This window comes from Callithrix jacchus, chromosome 4 (genome assembly GCF_049354715.1).
Source record: "Callithrix jacchus isolate 240 chromosome 4, calJac240_pri, whole genome shotgun sequence".
Classification (NCBI taxonomy): Eukaryota; Metazoa; Chordata; class Mammalia; order Primates; family Cebidae; genus Callithrix; species Callithrix jacchus.
The window spans coordinates 94,086,961-94,105,684 of record NC_133505.1 but is presented as its reverse complement, the minus strand read 5'-3'; the positions used below and the strand labels follow the sequence as shown (position 1 = coordinate 94,105,684).

At 38.6% G+C, this 18,724-nt stretch overlaps 1 long non-coding RNA gene across 1 annotated transcript; it reads right to left on the bottom strand.

Moving 5' to 3' along the window:
* Positions 1-5,254: 5,254 nt before the first annotated feature.
* Positions 5,255-15,689, bottom strand: LOC118152692 (uncharacterized). Its single transcript, XR_008480742.2, has 3 exons — positions 15,555-15,689; positions 13,373-13,541; positions 5,255-5,465 (listed from the first exon to the last, which is right to left on the bottom strand). It is a non-coding gene; the product is annotated as an uncharacterized LOC118152692 (long non-coding RNA).
* Positions 15,690-18,724: the final 3,035 nt, after the last annotated feature.

The following is an 18,724-nucleotide window of genomic DNA, read 5'->3' as shown; positions in this document are numbered from 1 at the left end:
CGGAGCAAGACTAAGTTTACACCAAAATTGATTTGTTTTCTTCATCAGTTACCTCTCACTTCCTCTGGAAACGATTCATCTTTGCTACCTGATTTTTGAGTAGAGGAAACATTATGACATTAATTGGTCATCAGTTAAACAGTGACTCATGATTTATGTAAGGATTATAGGGCTTTTCCGGAAGACTACATTTCCCTTTGCCAATGTTACAGATAAACATTTCATTTCGCATATAGAAGATCAAAACTCAGAAAGGGAACAAACAAGCATTTCAAAATCCAGTGCCTGTCGGGGGAGAAATGTAGCCAAAGACTAATTCCTCAGGCACTTACTGTTTCTTATTCACCAAGAAAATAATGCATACGATTGAAAATATATGAGAAAACTGAAAGAAGCAGGAGCTGGAGAAAGCCGGAACAGAATAGCTGTTGTCTAAAAAAGAGCAGATGGTGCTGGGTTGGTAAGAATACCAATGGCATTCCAGTGGTGTGTGACTTCGTAGAACCAAAATAAATGACATACGGTCCAGAGAGAAAACTGCCCCAAGTCTAAGGTAGCCAGAGAAATTAAGAGCTACAGAATACGTTCAAGGAAACGTGACTTTCATTTGCATTTTTCCCTTGATTTGACTTGGTACTTCACACTTCCAGCCTTCTACACATTAAACAATGAAATGAACTTATTTCTAGACCCTCACTCAGCAATCCACACAAAATCTATCTCAGGCAGTGCCCAGCAGAAACCAACCTGTATAAAAGCCCAAAACTCCCCAGAGCAAGATTTTCCCCATTTTTTTATCCCACATTCCTTCTCGCCTTTCTCAGTCCATACATTGTTATAGCCTCATCAAGAACAGTCTTGAGTAAAACCTACACTTTCGTTTTTTTTTTTTTCTCCAAGAAGCCACTAGAGCAAAACTTATATAAAGAATCAACCGGTCTTTTCAGATAAATATATTAGAAAAAGGCAGTTTCTATGTTCATTTATTCATTCCACAATTGTTTTAGCAGTACCTACTCATTTCCAGCCCCTGTGCCAGGTGCTGGGGATTTAGAGGAATGATGTGATCTGACTTTCAACCTAGATGAGGAGTCAGGACACACAATACACCGTAGTTAGGGTACCTCACAGATAGGAACACCAATGTAGGATAGCACAGACATAGAAGTTTTAAACTTTATTATCTGGAATATGCTGTTGCATGATTTGTTGGTGTGTTTCTTGCAAACAAGCGGGTTACAAATGCAACACATGGGCTCTGGCTAGTGCTGCAACCCTCCCCCCTGTCTATAATTCTGAGGTTACTTCTGAACAAATTGAAATTAGTCTTTATTGTCTAGGGTGGCTTAAAGGGATCTAAGGAATGCTCCTTTACAGTAAAAAGATGTTCTCTTTACCTGAGCAGTTTCGAGGTGAGCAAATGTGGGAAGTAGAAAAGTTCCTTTTTAAAGTTTCCTTTCTTATTAAAGAATAAGTGTGCTAATAACTTTGTTAAGCCTTATCCCATGTAGCTGTTAGACATGCCATGCTTACAGGCACGTAGTACAGTCTATGTCCTTGAACTTTAACAAAGATATCTGCGCTGGACACGTTCACAGGCATGGCCCAGCCCTCCATTGCTTTCACCTGTTTAGAAAAGTTCTGAGTTATTAGCTAATCCGGTTTTAGTCTAGATTGTGAGGTCTGGCTCCAGCCAACAGAGATCAGACACAGCAGTAAGGATGACCCCAAATGCGTAAGGGATAAATTTGTGTGTTTTCCTTTTTTCACTGTACTCTCACGGCACAATGGCTATCGAGGGTACCCTTCATGGAGTCCAGGAAGTAAAAATTGCATTGCTGAAAGATCCTTGTCTCAGTGCTAACTTTTCTTTGCGACACCAAGTATCTATTTCCAATAGCAAACCTTTGACTCAATTGTCAAAGTCTCTTACTAAGCCCCTCTAAATATAATGATCTCCTTTTTTAAAAAAGCCGTTTTGTAGGGGAACTCTCAAACCAAATAAGAAACAAAATACGCACAAATATTTAACATTGAATGTCTTCTCGTTTGTATTACATGCCAAAGGAAGTATTACAGGAGATGCGCAAGAGGGCCGGTTTTCCCTTTCATTAAACTTGCAAGAGTCCTGTAAATGGCAACTGCTGAGCACAGAGGAGAGAGTTTTCTTTTCTTTTCCTAAATTGTTTCCCTGTTAGGCTTTCAGAGTAGAGAAGGTAATGGCAGGAGAGGAGGGGAAGCAGCAGAAGGATCTCATTCAGCTTTTCCTCTGGAAACCTTCCTTCTGCTGCCGGATGGCAGGCTGGCAAATATGGGTATTCCCCTCCCTCTTCGCCATCTTTTCATTCTACTCTACTTGCCTTGCAAAAAGTCACAGGTCACCAAGCACATAATCCATCATGACGTTTTGACAGAATACCCTCAGTCCTGCTGAGGGAAGACATGAGGTCATTAAGGGCTTTCAATGCAGACGAGGAGGAACCAGATTATATATGAGCCAAATTACTTCTCTCTTGGCCATGAGGGATATTAACGTTGAAATGAATTTCCTAAAGGCTATTGCAGAATCGTCCTGTCTGGGCACCTTGAGAAGAGAAGTGGTAGTGCCTGTCTAATGCTAGATGAGGAGAGGAGCTTGGGAGGAAATGACATAGCCCCCACATTTTCTTCCAGCCTTTGACTTCTATTAAACTTCTCTTAGATACTGGCCACAAAGTGCTTTTTGCAAAGTATTAGATTTGAAGTGAAACCAATTGCCAGTCATTTACATATACTTTGATCGCCTCTGGGTACATCAATTGTTGATGAGAAATAACAAAATTAATGGAAATTGTCACTGAAGAGAAATCTCTACCTACCTTTCCACTCCCTGTAGGCTTCCATAACAGAGAATCAGTTATCTGAACGTCTGCTGGGGAAAATAAAGTTAAGGCACAAAACCAGGAAGAAATGATCTTTAAGTCAGTGATCCCATTTTATCTCCTAAACAATCACAACCACACTCAACATTTCAATCGACTTAAGTGAAAATGTGAATTGGGTCCCTAGTTCCCATTGATTGATCACACTGGGAGACAAATCAGCCAAGAAACCAATTGAATTAAAAGGCTAAACAAGATAAATAAAATCTAGGAACAATCCTTTAATATAGACAGCTATGACTCAGTTATGAATGCTCGGCACAAAATGATCCTAAGGAGAGAGAAATGACAGTTATCATTATTATTGTTAACATTATTAGTTGCTATTATTACCAAATTTATTAAAAGCGTATTTAAAAAAATAGATATGCCACTGTAAAGATTATCTCAAGAACATAAAATGTAGCTAGAAAAAAAAGAAAAATTTAGGTTTGCATGATTGTCCTTAAATTAATGTTTAATACATCCTGCTAGCTTAAAATTTTTTTTTTTTTTTTTGCTTGTGATTCAACTAAAAGGCTAAAAGGATTTTTACATTTTCCGAATAGGAAGATAAAGAAATCAGGATGCTGCAGCAAAATAACTAACATTCTAGTTGATAATTATCTATCACACAATATAGTAACTTTTAATTAATTTGGCCACAGTTTAATTAAAACTTAAGTTTTATTTGATCAGATCTCCAGGAAGCTGGCGATCTGCATTTGCACTGTACTTAGAATGCACATTTTCTTCGCCTCCTATCGTTATCACCAGGTAGTTCAGTAATGATTGCTCGCAACTAGGCTAGGCCTCGATATCAGTCACAAAATTTATCACCTCACTATAGAGTGACCTCTGCTTGAATCTCCTTAGGTTTCTCTAACTTGTTTTATTCATGAGGCGCTCTTATTCCAGGAGGCCAAATACAGTTATCAGTGGCAAAGGTCAGCACCTGTCTTTAGATAGTCTCATAAGTCAGTGGCTCTACAAGGGGTTATTCTACTGAAGTATACATCCTGGACTGAATATACAGGAAAAACAAGCAAACAAAGGAAAAGAAGGGCATTTCCCTTTCCCTTAATAAGGCTGTGATCTGGTTTAGGAAATCATGTTCATCTCTTACCCCTCACAAAGGCCTCCAGCCAATCTTGTTGCCTTTTAGCTCCTACTCCCTACCACAGGTCTCCCAGCACCCTTCAATCTGATCAGTATCTTCCTACAACCACTTTGATTCTGTCACTCTCCTCAGGAGAGCTTAGTCCAAATTCCTCAATCACCAGCATGCACACAACGTGGCTTCATTACATAAATCTCTTCTCCAGCCTCACCCCTAATGCCCCACAATGAAGCTGGCTCTGGCCATCGTCCCCACCTGAGCCACCACCTCCCCTCTCTGTTTAGTCACATTTTACCTGTACCTCAAGATCCAGTTCTCCTCCACACGCTGGCCAGGATATCCTGGTCCTCAGCTCTCTCTCCCTTTCCTATTCATGGGACTTCCTGTGTTGGCGAAGATTTCATTTAGCAATCAATCTTCCAAATTAAATCACTGGCTTCCTGTGGAGAGGCCAGGACTTATACCTTCTTGGTTATCCCCAGACCCTCCTCCAGCATTATTTTTCCTCAACAATTTTTAGTAAGTCATGATGGACAGGGATAAAAATGGTAAAGATACGTTAAAATGGTGTAATACGTTAAAACATTTTTAGTATGTCAACATGTACAACCATTGTATTTTAAATTTACTTACATCTTGCCTCTCCCTACTGTACTATATTTTCCCCAAGAATCTAGATCATGTTGTCTACTTTTTGCTTTGTTCCAAATGCCTAGCATAGCATTGCACACATTGTAGAGATTTATTAAATAGTTGCTGGTTTAATTAATTTGATATAGCTGACACAAATATCTACAAAACCAAATATAAATATCTGTGCCACCACTAAATACTGTAAGTTAATTGCTATTCTTCAGCAATCTTAGTAGATTGTCCTTGTGCTGACACTTCACTTCTCAGTCTAATGGGCTATTTATTTAATTAATAGCTATTGCCCATTAGGATCCATTAACATATCAAATTGTTTTTTCTGAGCCTTGCCAAAAATTAAATTGTACATGTGTTACTCTATGACTCTTGATCGTAAAATTATCTCTTTGATGATCTACCAGTCCCTAATTAATAAATTAAATATACAAAACGTTAAGTTTATAACTCCTTTGTGAAGGCAAACATAAATATGAATTTGCTGATATTTAAATTTTTTACTAACGTAAATCAAGGTGAAGTAAACCAATTTGATTTTATAGGACTTTGTTGTGCATAAACAACAAATACACAAATGCACGGATACACTTGGGCTAATTCAAGATGTGTTTCCAAAACTTTCTTGATTTAGTTTCACATTGTTTATTTGCCCCGTAGAAATCTTCCTGATTGTTGCTTCTGGCACATCGGAAGACGGCTTTGGATAATATGTCCTTCTTAGCTGTAATAAAGTGCTGTGTTGGAATCAAATTGGCTTCTACTTCCTACAACTGTCCATGCTCCATTGAGATGGGAACCTGCTAAGAAAACAGAAAGCTAAATAGCAGCAGGCAAAATAAATCAATGTTCAAGGTTACCTAGTAAGCAAATGAACCAAGCCATTGCCTTGAATGTGAGGAGCCTGAACTCAAAATGGCTGCTATGAGACAGTTGGAAGAATCTGATGTCGTTTGCCCTATTTCTTAGAATTCACACACTGAAAGACTTCCTTTTATCTTGAAGCAGACAAAATAGATAAACATGAACAAAAGTAGACCATGATCTTATTTTGATATGAGACTTAAATACAGTCCATGGTCAGGTATCTCACCACCTCTATTTTACTTAGGACCAGATCATTTAATGAAATTATTGAATTATTAAAGAAGCACATCTCACCAGCTTATCTGTCATTGTTTAGGGATTTATATTCACAAACGAAATCAATAGTCTCATGAGGACATTGCTGCTTATACTGCACAGCAGCACCATCTGTCAACACTGAAACTTGAGAATGTTTTCTATGACTTGCTATGGAAGTATCTTATATGCAGAGACCTTTAAAAAAAAGCCCTTTCTATGAGTGCCTCTTGTCTACACCAAAATCGACATGTTTAATAGTCCAAAAAAGGGTATAAATAATGAAACCGGCTTAAAATTATCAGCAATCAAAGCCAGAAAAGATAGTATTCTTACTATCTGGGCCAGCCAAAGGTAGGAAATGTCCACTGCAGAAAACTACAGAATCTCATTCTGCAAAAGGCCAACCCACATGCCTCTACCCACACCCACACACATACATGAATCAATAATACAGATGAAAGGTCCAAGAATACATAATCACATTACCCATCACCAGTTTATTTTCTTACTCCAATGCCAAAAACCATGAGGAGATCTATATTCCTCAACAGGTGCAGAGAAGGTGACTTGGCAGATGGAATTTTTGTGAAAGAAGTGATGTGCAAGGTGGGGGCAAGTTCTGATTGTAAAAATTCTCAAAATGGCAAAAATACTCTCCACAAAGTTTTTTGTCAAGGACCACTTGATGACAAGTTCTTTAAATTCTACTGTGTCATTCGAGATAAAAGTGTCAGATGTTTTTTGGACACTATGTTTGCACAGCTCATCCCTATGAAAACTACTTTACTCTTTCAACTCAAGGAAGTAGGTTAAAGAGATTCTTGGAAAAGAATTCTTGGGAAAGAAATTCTTCGCTCCATTGAGAATTTGTGAAAATCACTTTAACAATTAAAACACTGTGACTTCAGATGGGTTTTAACAGATATTCTAAAATCTCTTAATTTTGGTTTTTTAAATATTAATAGATGCAGGATCTCACTCTGTTGTCCAGACTTGTCTTGAAACAAAATCTCTTCTAACAAAATACAAGTGTATGTGGTAATATGGTGTCCATCCTTTAAACTTAGTCATTATACTTCTGTCCTTAAAGAAAAAAAAGACTTCATGTTCTCAAACTACTCAGACCTAGTCAGTACACGGTAACGAATGTTAGACAGCTGTAGATTATTCATTCTTAATGGATGTCTACACTGTGTCAAGGCACTATTCTAGGTCTGATAACAGTGATATACAAAGCAGACACGATACATGCCTTTGCAGAGAAGCTTCATTCTGGTTGGGGAAATGGACAACAAGTACATTAATAAAAATAAAAGACTATCTGACATTGGCAAATACTACAAATAAAATGAAATAGGCTAATGAGGCAATGGCATTCTGAATTCAAATAACACAATAGAGACAATAAAAGTTCTTTGAGAAAAAAGCAATGCATGTCCTATTTAGCCTAAGACCCCTGGTATCTAATGCAAAGCTTGATATTTGGTAGATGTGTACTTTTTCTGCAGTTGAATTAATTCTAAATGCAAAAAAAAAAAAAATAAGACATCACTGAAGCAAGAACTTTGAAATGAAGGACTATAGATTCCTATTCCTCAGTAAGGCTTAAACTCCTTGGCAGTCAAATTTCTAATACAAATGGCAACCTGCACAGGAAAAGCACTCAGAGTTGCTCTGTGCCAAAGGATGGAGCTTCTATCCTTCTGATCAGGGCCGTACATAAAATGCTCCTCATCTATCTAAACTCTGATCCACTCTACTGCCTGGAAGGAAGAGGGTACTGGCTTCACTTTGATTCAGATGTATTATGGCAGGATATACAATTGCTTCATTACTGCTGGACTTGAGGGAGATTCAGAATGAAAGCTAGGTGTTAAAAGCCATTTGATGCTGAACTTTCAGCCATACCTCCTGAGGGGTCAACTGAGACACCAAGTGCTCTCATGGACAGCAGGCTGCTGAAACAGTGTCCCTTCCAACTGGCCAATCAATAGCACATTACAAGACCAGGCAAAGAAAGGTCACAGGTTCAAACAGGAGTTGTTAGGTCATTTATTTACTTCTTTAGGTTTTGGTTTAGCTCCTCCGGATATGTCTATTAGAGAAAGAAGGGTGGGGTTGGTTTTCGTAGTTCGTATTTGTGATAAAATTCTGTGTTTGAGCCACACTGGTCTCTGCCTATTTATAATTATCATTTTTTTTTTAAAAATTGCATTATACAGCAGAGATAAAATTTTGCAAAATCATTAATCAGAGTAATATTGACTTATACTGTTAGTAGAAATTGTTTATTTGTAATTTAGGTTTTCTATTTATTAGGATCATTAGTATGAAATAACATCTTCACTTCTACAGGGCAACTTGATGTCACAGACAGAGCACTGGAATTTGAGTTTCCATACGAGCTCACTCATGCACTGGCTCTGGGACCTCTGGCTTTGTGGTCATATCTGAATTTTGGCTTTTTCCTCTCTTAGCTGCATGAGCTTAGAAAATTGCCTATCTTCCCTGAGCTTCCACTCCCTCCTCCATAAAATGAGGATGACAATATGTACTTCAAAGTTTTTATGACTAATAGCATCATAAACGTCATCACGTATTTATCATAATGTCATCATATGATGCCAATATGTATTAGTTTGCTAGGGCTGCTATAATAAGATACCCCAGAGGAGGTGGCTTAAACAACAGAAATGTATTTTCTGACAGTTTTGAAGGCTGCAAGTGCAAGATCCAGGTGCCAGCAGGATTATATTCCTCTAAGGTCACTCTGCTGGCAGATGGCCATCCTCTTGCTGCTTTTCCATATGGTTGTCCCTTGTGTACTATGTCCCTGGTGTCTCTTCCTCTTATAAGGACACTGGTCATATTGGATTGGACCCCACCCTAATGGCCTCCCTTTAAATTCTTTCAAGGCATTGTCTCTAAATATGGTTAAATTCGGTAGGGGCGGGGGCGAGGGTGATTACAACATATGAATTTAGGGACGACACAATTCAGTTTATTACATAATGTTTATAAGGTATATAATAAATGAGATTCCTTTCCTTTTCCCTTAATTTTGCGAATTTGCCTTACTCAGCAGGTTTCAAAGTGTGGCCACAGATCCTTGAAGATCAACAAGATCCTTTCAGGGGTTTGTGAGATCAGAACTATTTTCACGCTAATACCAAAATGTTATTTGCCTTTTTTCAAGGTTGACTTTTGCACTGATAGTGCTAAAGCAATGGCAAGTAAAACCACTGGTCCCTTAATACACATCAAGGCAGTGGCACCAAACTTTGCTTATAGTCATTGTATTCTTCAATATCATACATTCGCAGTAAAAAAAAAAAAAGGAAAAAATTAGCACCGATTTAACTTAAGAATGTCTTTGATGAAGCAGAGTTACTGATTTTATTAAATTCCAACCCTTGAATGCACGTATTTTAGACATTTTGTGTGATGAAATGGAGTGCACACATGAATTACTGCTTCATACCAAAGTACGGCCATTGTTTCAAGGACAAGCACCTGTGTGGTTGAGCTGCAGCTGACCTAACCACCTTTGTCACAAAGCACCATCCAGTTTGCTGTTAAGACTTACAGACTTACAAACTTTGATTTGAGGAAGCTTAACTTGCCCACAAACTATGACTATTGAGACTTTGGTACGTAGTGACATTTTCTTGAAAATGAACTAAGTGGACCTCTCAATTGAAGGGAAAAAAGAACGCTTGTTTTTTCTTATTTGTCATCAATAATAAAATGGGAGCTTTCAGGTAAAAATTTGAATTTTGGAATCTTGTATCTGCCACCATGAGATTAACAGACTTCCAACGTTTAAATGCTTTCCTCATGTGGCTGGTGGTGATATTAAAAAATATAAGTTTGCCAAAATTTGGAAGATCTGCATAGCCCAGTAAAACAATGTTTTCCAAATGACCAATGCATGCTTACACAAAATCAGGCATGGGCAAAGAAATTCCTTCAAAGCGCAAGGTAGACCAGTAGATTTTGAAGTAAAAGTTCATTGATTTCATTTCATAGTCTTTATCTTAAGCCTTGTTGTAGTATCAAAGAAAATATCTACAGTTTTCTAAGATGATGAAAACATACTTCTTTTCCAACTACCTATCTGTGTGAGGCCAAATAGAATGGTTCCTGAGTTTCCTCCCCCACCTCTAAAAAAATATTGATAACTTCTAGCCTAGATCAACATCTCCCAAGGCACAGTATACACACTGTTGGTCATGCATGAGATGGTTCTAGTAAAAGCACATATAAACTTTTAAAGATTTTTATAATTGTAAATTTAATTGATTTTGGCAAATTATACTGGTTTTCCATTTTATCATTTTACAAAGCTTTCTTTTTTCATACATTTACTTATATTTTTAAAAATGAACTTAATGGAAACATGCAGCTGTGGTTAAAAAAAAAATGGGGGCAGTTGTATGAGAATGACTGGTGTATAGAAAGCCCTGGGCCCAGGATAGATTTTCAAAATCATGGATTGCACTGGGTTATTTTTTCTAATTCAGGCCTTCTCAGGCAACATTTTTACATATTAACGATTATCATGAATGTGAGAAAACATTCTAAATGGTACATTTTCAAGGCATGATAAATGTAAGTACTGGCAGCCAGCCTATGGATATAACAAACAGCATGGCTCATGCACCTAGAAGGGCACGATAAATGAACAGAATGTAGAGTAGTGGTCAGTCCATAAAAAGGAAGTTTCATTTGGGGGAAATCAAAACTTAAGCAGGGAAGGAGACAAGGATATAACCTTGTAAGGGGGATAATGAAACTTGGGCAACTTCAGGGAAGACTGTAACCCTATAGTACTCAACCAATGGGGAACTAGGGGAGGGACCCGCATGCTAGGAGATAAATTACCTGCTATGATTGCCCCGTATGTGCCTGCCTACCAGACACCAGATCTTGCAAGACCGCCATTAAAAGTCACTGCTATTCCTGTCTCTGAGTCCATCCTTTGGGTTTGGACAGGTGAATGTGTGTTTCTCACAATGAAGAAATAGAATTTACTTAGAGAACTAATTATTCTCTTTCTCATTCAGACCACAGAGTTCTATTTAAGACCTGGATAATTCGTTTGGTTTAGCTATCTGCAGTGACAATTTGAAGTCTCCCATTCATTCTGGATTTTGTAGACATAGTTCTCATTATACAGCTGGTAATATTACTTGGTGAAATAGAAAATATTCTACTTATCAGCTCTTTTACTTTAACCTCATCTTCTGTCTACAAGCTATGTCAAGATCTAGGCTTCCTTTAAATTAAAAAAAAAAACCCAAATTCACGCCGCATAAACATTGGCTGATACCTCCATTCATTTTCTAACTCCATCGAAAGTGGTTCAGGAAGGAGTCAGTCTTGAGAAATAGCGTGTAGTTCAGGGAAATGAGGGCTGAAAGCAGCATCTGGAGATCTGGGTGCTTCTCATGACACTGACCTAATTTTGCATTGAGGCCCTGGGCAAAACTCAATCTCTCCGGACCTGGCTTTCCTTATCTGCAAAACAAGGAGTTGAACTAAATAATCTTTCAGTTCAAACAGCCTGACTCAGAAGAGGACTAGAAAGGGCCTGTCAGGGAGCCATTTCTCTAGGCTACTCCAGAGGAAATGGAGCATTCAGCCCCTCAAGAGGTACCACTCAGGCCACTGAACGCCAGGCTCTGCCTTTATGGACCTGAACTCCATTTCCATTTGAACAGTGTTATTTTCTCTTAATCTGTTACTCTGCAGTGGCACTGAAACTTAATGTAATTAAAATAAGGGGGTGGACATATTGAATGGGTGGCAAGGCGTGGCTGCCTGAGCCCCAGGAACTGTGAATTCTAATCTTGGCTCTGCTGCTGTCTCAGGACACATCATGTACCCTTTCTAAAACCTAGACAGCTTCTGGACAACATCATTAGCCTATCTCACAGGACCGTTGTGAGAAATAATTTGCAAAAATAGCAGTGTAAAAGAGTTTGCAAAATGAAGTGCTAAACTGAAACCTGGGCAACATGCTGAGTATTCCTATTCTGTCCAGCTAACTAATAAATATAAACTTGTTATTAGTTGAAAAGTCCTTAAGAATATAACTACTTAATCAATACGACACCAGCAGCCTGACAATTAGTAGGAAGCCACAAGCCTGAGACCTGCAAGAAATTAAGTTGGTGCTTAACAGAAATTGGACTCTGAGCAAGATAATTTCTGGAAATTAAAATCCAGCCCACAAAACTTGAACCACATTGTACACTTTTAGGGCTAGGCGTACATAACGGCTAGGCGCACGTTGTGGCTACACGTATTACTCATATCATGAGCAAATGTGAGAAGACAAACAAAAATGTTTTGGGGAACCCAGAAATTTTTTAAATCTATCGGAAAAATTTACATGTAAAATGTGGTTTTATAATGAATTTTAAAAGATACTTTACAAATTGTTTTAAGTTGCTATTATTGCTTTAAGTAAATTTGCCTTTTAAAATTGTTTCATTTAAACCTGGCAATTTAAGATTTAAGAACTGGAGAGAAAGTGAGAAAGAAAGAAGTTTATTTTGATGCTTATTTCTCTTTCCTCTAAGTCCTATACAGGCAATTGAACAAGAGACTTGCAAAACTGAGGTTGACAAAGGTGTGTGTGTGTGTGTGTGTGTGTGTGTGTTACACACACACACACACAACCCTGTGTACACACACACACAGAGAAGTCAGGAAAACAGATGGAATAGTTGAGTTTGAGTTGTGCTAGACCTCTCCTGAGCATTGTGGTTGGTCATTCCTCTGGTGGCCGGTGGGTCTGTTTTTCTGTTTACCTTCTCTTGGTCATAAAAGCTAGCCATCTCTTTAGGGCAGCCTCCCTAAAGGAAGTGCTTCAATTCTGGCATAATGAAAGGTCTGAATAAATAAATGCTAAGAGTTTTTGTCACCTCTGTGTTCCTGGGGACTGCCCCTCTGCCAGCCTAACACATCTTGCAAACCTACCAGCAGTCTGTCCTCCGAAGTTTCCTTGATTGCCCTGTGTTCTTTTGCTGGATGCAAAGTTTAGTCATGGTCAGATTCCCTTGCCTCATTTCCATAGAGTTAAACTAAATGACAATCTGGCACTCCATCTTGTCTCTCAGTCAGCAGGAAATGGCAGCTCCACTGAGACTGATCTGAAGGGAAAAGAAACTTTTTTTTGCTAGAAGCAGCCAACCCAGACATTTCTTATTCCACAGGTAGTCGATAAAGTATTAATGACTGCAGAGATTTAAAAGACCCCAGACAAACAGGCTATTCTAGGCCTTCCTTTCTTGGTTTGCCCTTTAGATCACTTTGTATCTATAGGCAACTGTAACTCAAGAAACAAACTCCAAAATAAGTTATCCCAAATGACACAGAGAGAGTAGACTTCCTGTTTTCTATTATTTCACTGTAGGGAGCTGAAAAACAGCAATTCTTTGCAACTTGCAAGGCCATGATGAAAGAAAAGAAAATTCATGAGGAAGAGGAGAATAAGAAAGAAAGGAGAACTAAACTTCTCTGATTATCAACTGGAAATAACTCAGACAATGATACACATGCCAGGTATACTCACAAAGCTCTCTGTGGAAGTCTTCATTTCTTTATGGCTATTAAGCAGGATCATTTTAACAGCTGCTTCTTTGTCATTACTTGTTGGCATCTAAAATTATGCCAGACGCTGTAATGCTGGCCAGAGATGAAACTTCCATTTTTTCAAAGTGTTTTCCCTTCTCTTTAAAAACCTAGTAACCAATAAATGACAAATTAATTCCTTGAGCAGTGAAATTAAACAAGGTAGGATTAATGTCCACTTCACTAAAATGAATCAAATGAACTGAATATGTGATTGAAACTTGTCAGAATTTGAGAAAATAACCTGCTTATATGCAATTTTTGAAATGAGCACCTCAGGCCTATTTAGTGAATTTTGCTGGATAAGTGTGAAAAACAAGTAGTTCTCCATGGAATTTCCGTTAGATGGTCTCTAAAACAGCACCATGATCAAACTGTCCCTCTCCCATTAGGAAAAAAAAAGTCAAAGCCAAAGGAAAAATTCCTAAAAGTTAGGAAGTTGACTGTTTATTTTTGCTATTGTTTTCATACTAAATAGGAACATGAAAGAAATCTTTCACTCCGCAGCTGCATCTAATTTAAAATGAAGCTCCCCAAAGAGAAGTGAAGAGGATGTGATGAAGAGCAGTTAAACATGGTTGCTAATATTTTGTGAGGCATCTGGTAATGTTCCACCACCTAGAATTCTAAGAATCAAATTAGTAGATTCAATTCTGCCAAAGTTATCAAATTATTTGTCCAAAGGGTAGTGCAAAGCAGGCCCCTCGTTGCCAACATCTGCTCTACCCATCCAGTGAGAACCAAAGATGACCATCTATTTGATGTGTGGAGATGGCACATTTTACTAGTTGCTAGTTTGGATAAATATTGCACCTTTCATCATCAAAGTCCTCAGTTATTGAATGAATCTGCAGAGAACTCTAATAAACTAGTGCATCTTTAGGTCCATATAGAGATAATTCAAACATTTGATTTGAATTGTAAAATATTTACATATTTTATAAATATGTTAAAAATGTTTAAGCACATGTGTCACCGTTTTAAAGGAACACCCAAGAACCCCACCAGCAAATAAATTAATGTAGTACTTTTCTGGGGGGGTGAGGGAGAACATAAAAGGAAAAGTGAACTACTTGTTATACTCAGAGCCTTTTACTTGTATGAGGAATATACTAGAAAATGTGGTAATCCTATCATGTCTGACTGTCCATCCTTGACGCATGTTGGAATCAGATGACAGGCAATGGGCAAAATCTTTTAGGCTAAAACGCGGAAATGAAAAGTTGCCAGGGATTTTATTTGCCAACGTCTCACAGGCGGTGGGGAATGAATGACTATTTATCAGTCTGGGATATGTGCAATTTGGCTTTTTCACATAGGAATTTCTCATCCCTCCAACCAAAATGAAAGCTGGAGTTTGAAAGTGCATTAACTATACTAGATTTGAAGACAACTGACTGGAACCTGACCAGCGAGGATGTGGCTGTGGAGCTCAAATTTATGACGGTGCATCTGCTGTGAGTGGTGTCTTGAATGGAGGCCAGGCCCTCTTCCGTCAGCCGCATCCATATGCTACGCATGTGTTCACTGTACGCACATTTTTTTAAATTTAGCTCTTGTGGGTACATGTTCTACACTTTCCCCCTGTACATGATATTTTTTTAAATATGCTTTAGAAAATATACACAATCTTTTCAAAGTCTTTGCTGACTCACTGGGGGTTCTTTTGAATGTTTTCCTTCTGAAAGCCTTCAAGTTAAGTAGTCAAAAGTGTGTGACAAAAGCCACCCTTAGTCTACTAAGACTAAAATCTACTGCTCATTCTAAAATAGCTGTTTTGTGATAGTCTCTCAAAAAACTTCTTTTTTTCTATCCAGAAGCAGACTACAGCTCTTTTTGATAGACTAAAACATGGTAAGAAAATATAGGAAAATAACCATCCTGACCAGTTTGGGGCCAGTTTATGTGTTAGTCTTCCAAACATCTTGCATTTTAAAGTTTGTGAAAGGACAGCATAGGTTTCAGTACTACGACTGTCAGTATGACTGCCTCCGAACTGTCTCCCTTAAGGAGATGGAGAGTCAGACATTTCTGATGTAAAAATTCAAGCAACTATGTTGTCCATTAGATTAATTTCCATTGCTCCTTTTTCTAATGGCTGAGTTGTGAATCAAAGTTATTACCTGGGTCAGGCATTCCTGGAACAAGCTTGTGAAATTGGTTGGCTGCAGCTTTCCTGGAGGCTTGTGTTTTCATCTGGCTTTTCATGATTATAGTTTATCATCTTCTTTGTACCTTAGAAACAAAAAGGCATTATTATTGTGGGTGTTTACCAATATGCTCCTATTTAGCTTTTTTTTTTTTTTGAGATGGAGTCTCACTGCAGTGCAGTGGTGCTATCTCGGCTCACTGAAACCTCTGCCTTCCTGGTTCAAGCAATTCTCTTGACACCACCTCCTGAGTAGCTGTGATTACAGGTGCGCCACCACCACACCTGGCTAATTTTTGTATTTCTTCTTTTTTTTTAGTAGAGATGGGGTTCCACCGTGTTGGCCAGGCTGGTCTTGAATTCCTGACCTCAAGTGATCTGCCCACCTCGGCCTCCCAAAGTGCTGGTATTACAGGTGTGAGCAACTGCGCCTGGCCCCTCTTTAGTATTTAAATAAATACTTTGAAATTGTTCAATTTGTATTTCCCTTGATCATGAAATCATAGTTCTATTCTTCCTTTTCTATAGACAGATAAGATAGACAACTATGCTTTCATTTTGTTGCCTATATTCCTGGCAGGCCAGGATGATGCTTGCTTTCATTTTGATTTTTTTCTTTTCTCTCTTTTTATCTTACTCTCTTAATAACATCTACAGTCTTATGCATACAAAAAGCATTTTTTTTTGAGATGGAGCCTCGCTCCATTGCCCAGGCTGGAGTGCAGTGGTGCAATCTCGGCTCACTGCAACTTCTGCCTCCTGGGTTCAAGCAACTCTCCTGTCTCAGTCTCCGAAGTAGGTGGGCTACAGGCACCTGCCACTATGCCTGGCTAATTTTTGTATTCTTTTAGTAGCGACAGGATTTCACCTTGTTGGTCAGGCTGGTCTCAAACTCCTGACCTCAGGTGATCCACCCAGCTTGGCCTCCCAAAGTCCTGGAATTACAGGCATGAGCCACTGTGCCCAGTCAGAAAGCATTCTTAATTGGCTGTGTTTATCTCTTCTTCTATTACCAAGCCTAAGATTTGGGAAACAATAGCTTCCAGAGTAGTTTCCATCTAATCTCTTAAATCATTAGAAAAATGCACCAAATAATGTGAAATACAGTATTTACATTTTCAATATGTATTTGGATTCTTATCTGCTCTGAAGCACCCTTTAAAAGACAAACTACATCAAACTTTTCAAAGGAATTAGGGTTATTGGAAATGTTCACACTTTTGGAATGGTTGACAGAAAAATAATTGTATGATAGTCACATAATGGATTAATTCAGTAAATTCAGCCTGTGAAATAAACCAGTTTGGGATATCACATGAAACAAAACATCTAAATATTTCACATTCAGCCTGTTAGCTTACCATCAAATAGCCAGCCATGAATTAAAGGACAAAATAAATTATCCCTGAGAAATGGCTTTGTACAGTGTGTTTCCACCTGTCTTCCTTGAGGAAGAGTAACCCTCTAATTCAATCTAGCTGATAGCTTTAGGGTCACTGCAGTTGATCAAATGATAAAGAAAAAAACCATTATGGGATTTTACCCAAGGCTGGGAATCATTTAGAACTAACACTCTGAGACTAAAGTTTAACACAACATTCGCTTCATGAATCTTTCTTAAGGCTACTATATAAATTCAGCCATTTTCAAAGAAGCATTCAGAGTTACACAAAACATCACATGCCTGAAAAATTGTGAGCTCCTGCAGGGTCTAGCGACTCCACTCACACTCTTCCTACTTCATACACAAATTCATGATGCTCACATAAAAAGCTCTGGCCACCTCTCTGGTCTTGAAAGCAGTAGTCCTGCTGTGTATTCTCTTTTGGTAGAGGGTTGGACACTGAGTTACACTTCACTTGAAAATCTTACTCAGCTAGAAGGGAGTCATTCGACTTCTTCAAACACCCTCTAACATTTGGTCTTATCTCACATCTGGTTCAAAGTTAACCTTCTTTCTCCTGCTAAAGGAAGAGTATTATCACTTCAATCAAGCCTTGTCCCTGTAATGGTTCCATCTCCAAACCTCATCCAGTCACTGAATCCTGACTCCTCTCACTCCTAAATTTCTCTCATCCACCCTCTTGTGTCCTCCAGGCCTTCTGCTGTGGTCTGATTTCAGACCCTCCTTACCCTAGATTACCACAATACCCCCCTCCAGCCTACTTCTCTACTTCATCCTCTGCACTGCTGCCAAAAGGATATTTTTAACTTTCAATTGTGAAACAATTTTAGACTTACAGAGAAGTTGCAGAATCAGTACAGAGCTCCCATAAACCATTCATCCAGCTTTTTCTAATGTTAATAGGAAATATTTGTAGTCTATTACATGACTATAATACAATCACTAAAGGATTTTTTTAAATGAATATTATTTTTCATTGAAAATTCATAATTTTATACATTTGTGAGGCACAATGTGATGTTTTCATGTATGCACACAAACTAGAATAATTAAATCCAGCTAATTAACATATCTATCACTCACTTATCATTTTTTTTGTGGTGAGTCATTTTTTTTTTTTTCTTTTGAGACGGAGTTTTACTCTTGTTACCCAGGCTGGAGTGCAATGGCACAATCTCGGCTCACCGCAACCTCCGCCTCCTGGGTTCAGGCAATTCTCCTGCCTCAGCCTCCTGAGTAGCTGGGATTACAGGCACGCGCCACCATGCCCAGCTAATTTTTTGTATTTTTAGTAGAGATGGGGTTTCAACATGTTGACCAGAATGACTCCCAAAGTGGGTGAGTCATTTTTTAATCTACTCTTAGTTACTTTGGAAATACATGGCTGGGTGCAGTGGCTCATGCCTGTAATCCCAACATTTTGGGTGGCCAAAGCAGGTGGATAACCTGAGGTCAGGAGTTCGAGACCAGTTTGGCCAATATGGAGAATCCCCGTCCCTACTAAAAATACAAAAATTAGCCGGATGTGGTGGCGGGTGCCTGTAGTCCCAGCTACTCGGGAGGCTGAAGCAGGAGAATCGCTTGAACCTGGGAGGTGGAGGTTGCAGTGGGCTGAGATCGCGCCACTGCATTCCAGCCTGTGTGACAGAGCGAGATTCCATCTTAAAAAAAGAAAAAGAAATATACAATACATTACATTGAGTATAGTCACCCTGCTGTGCAATTGATCTCAAAATTTA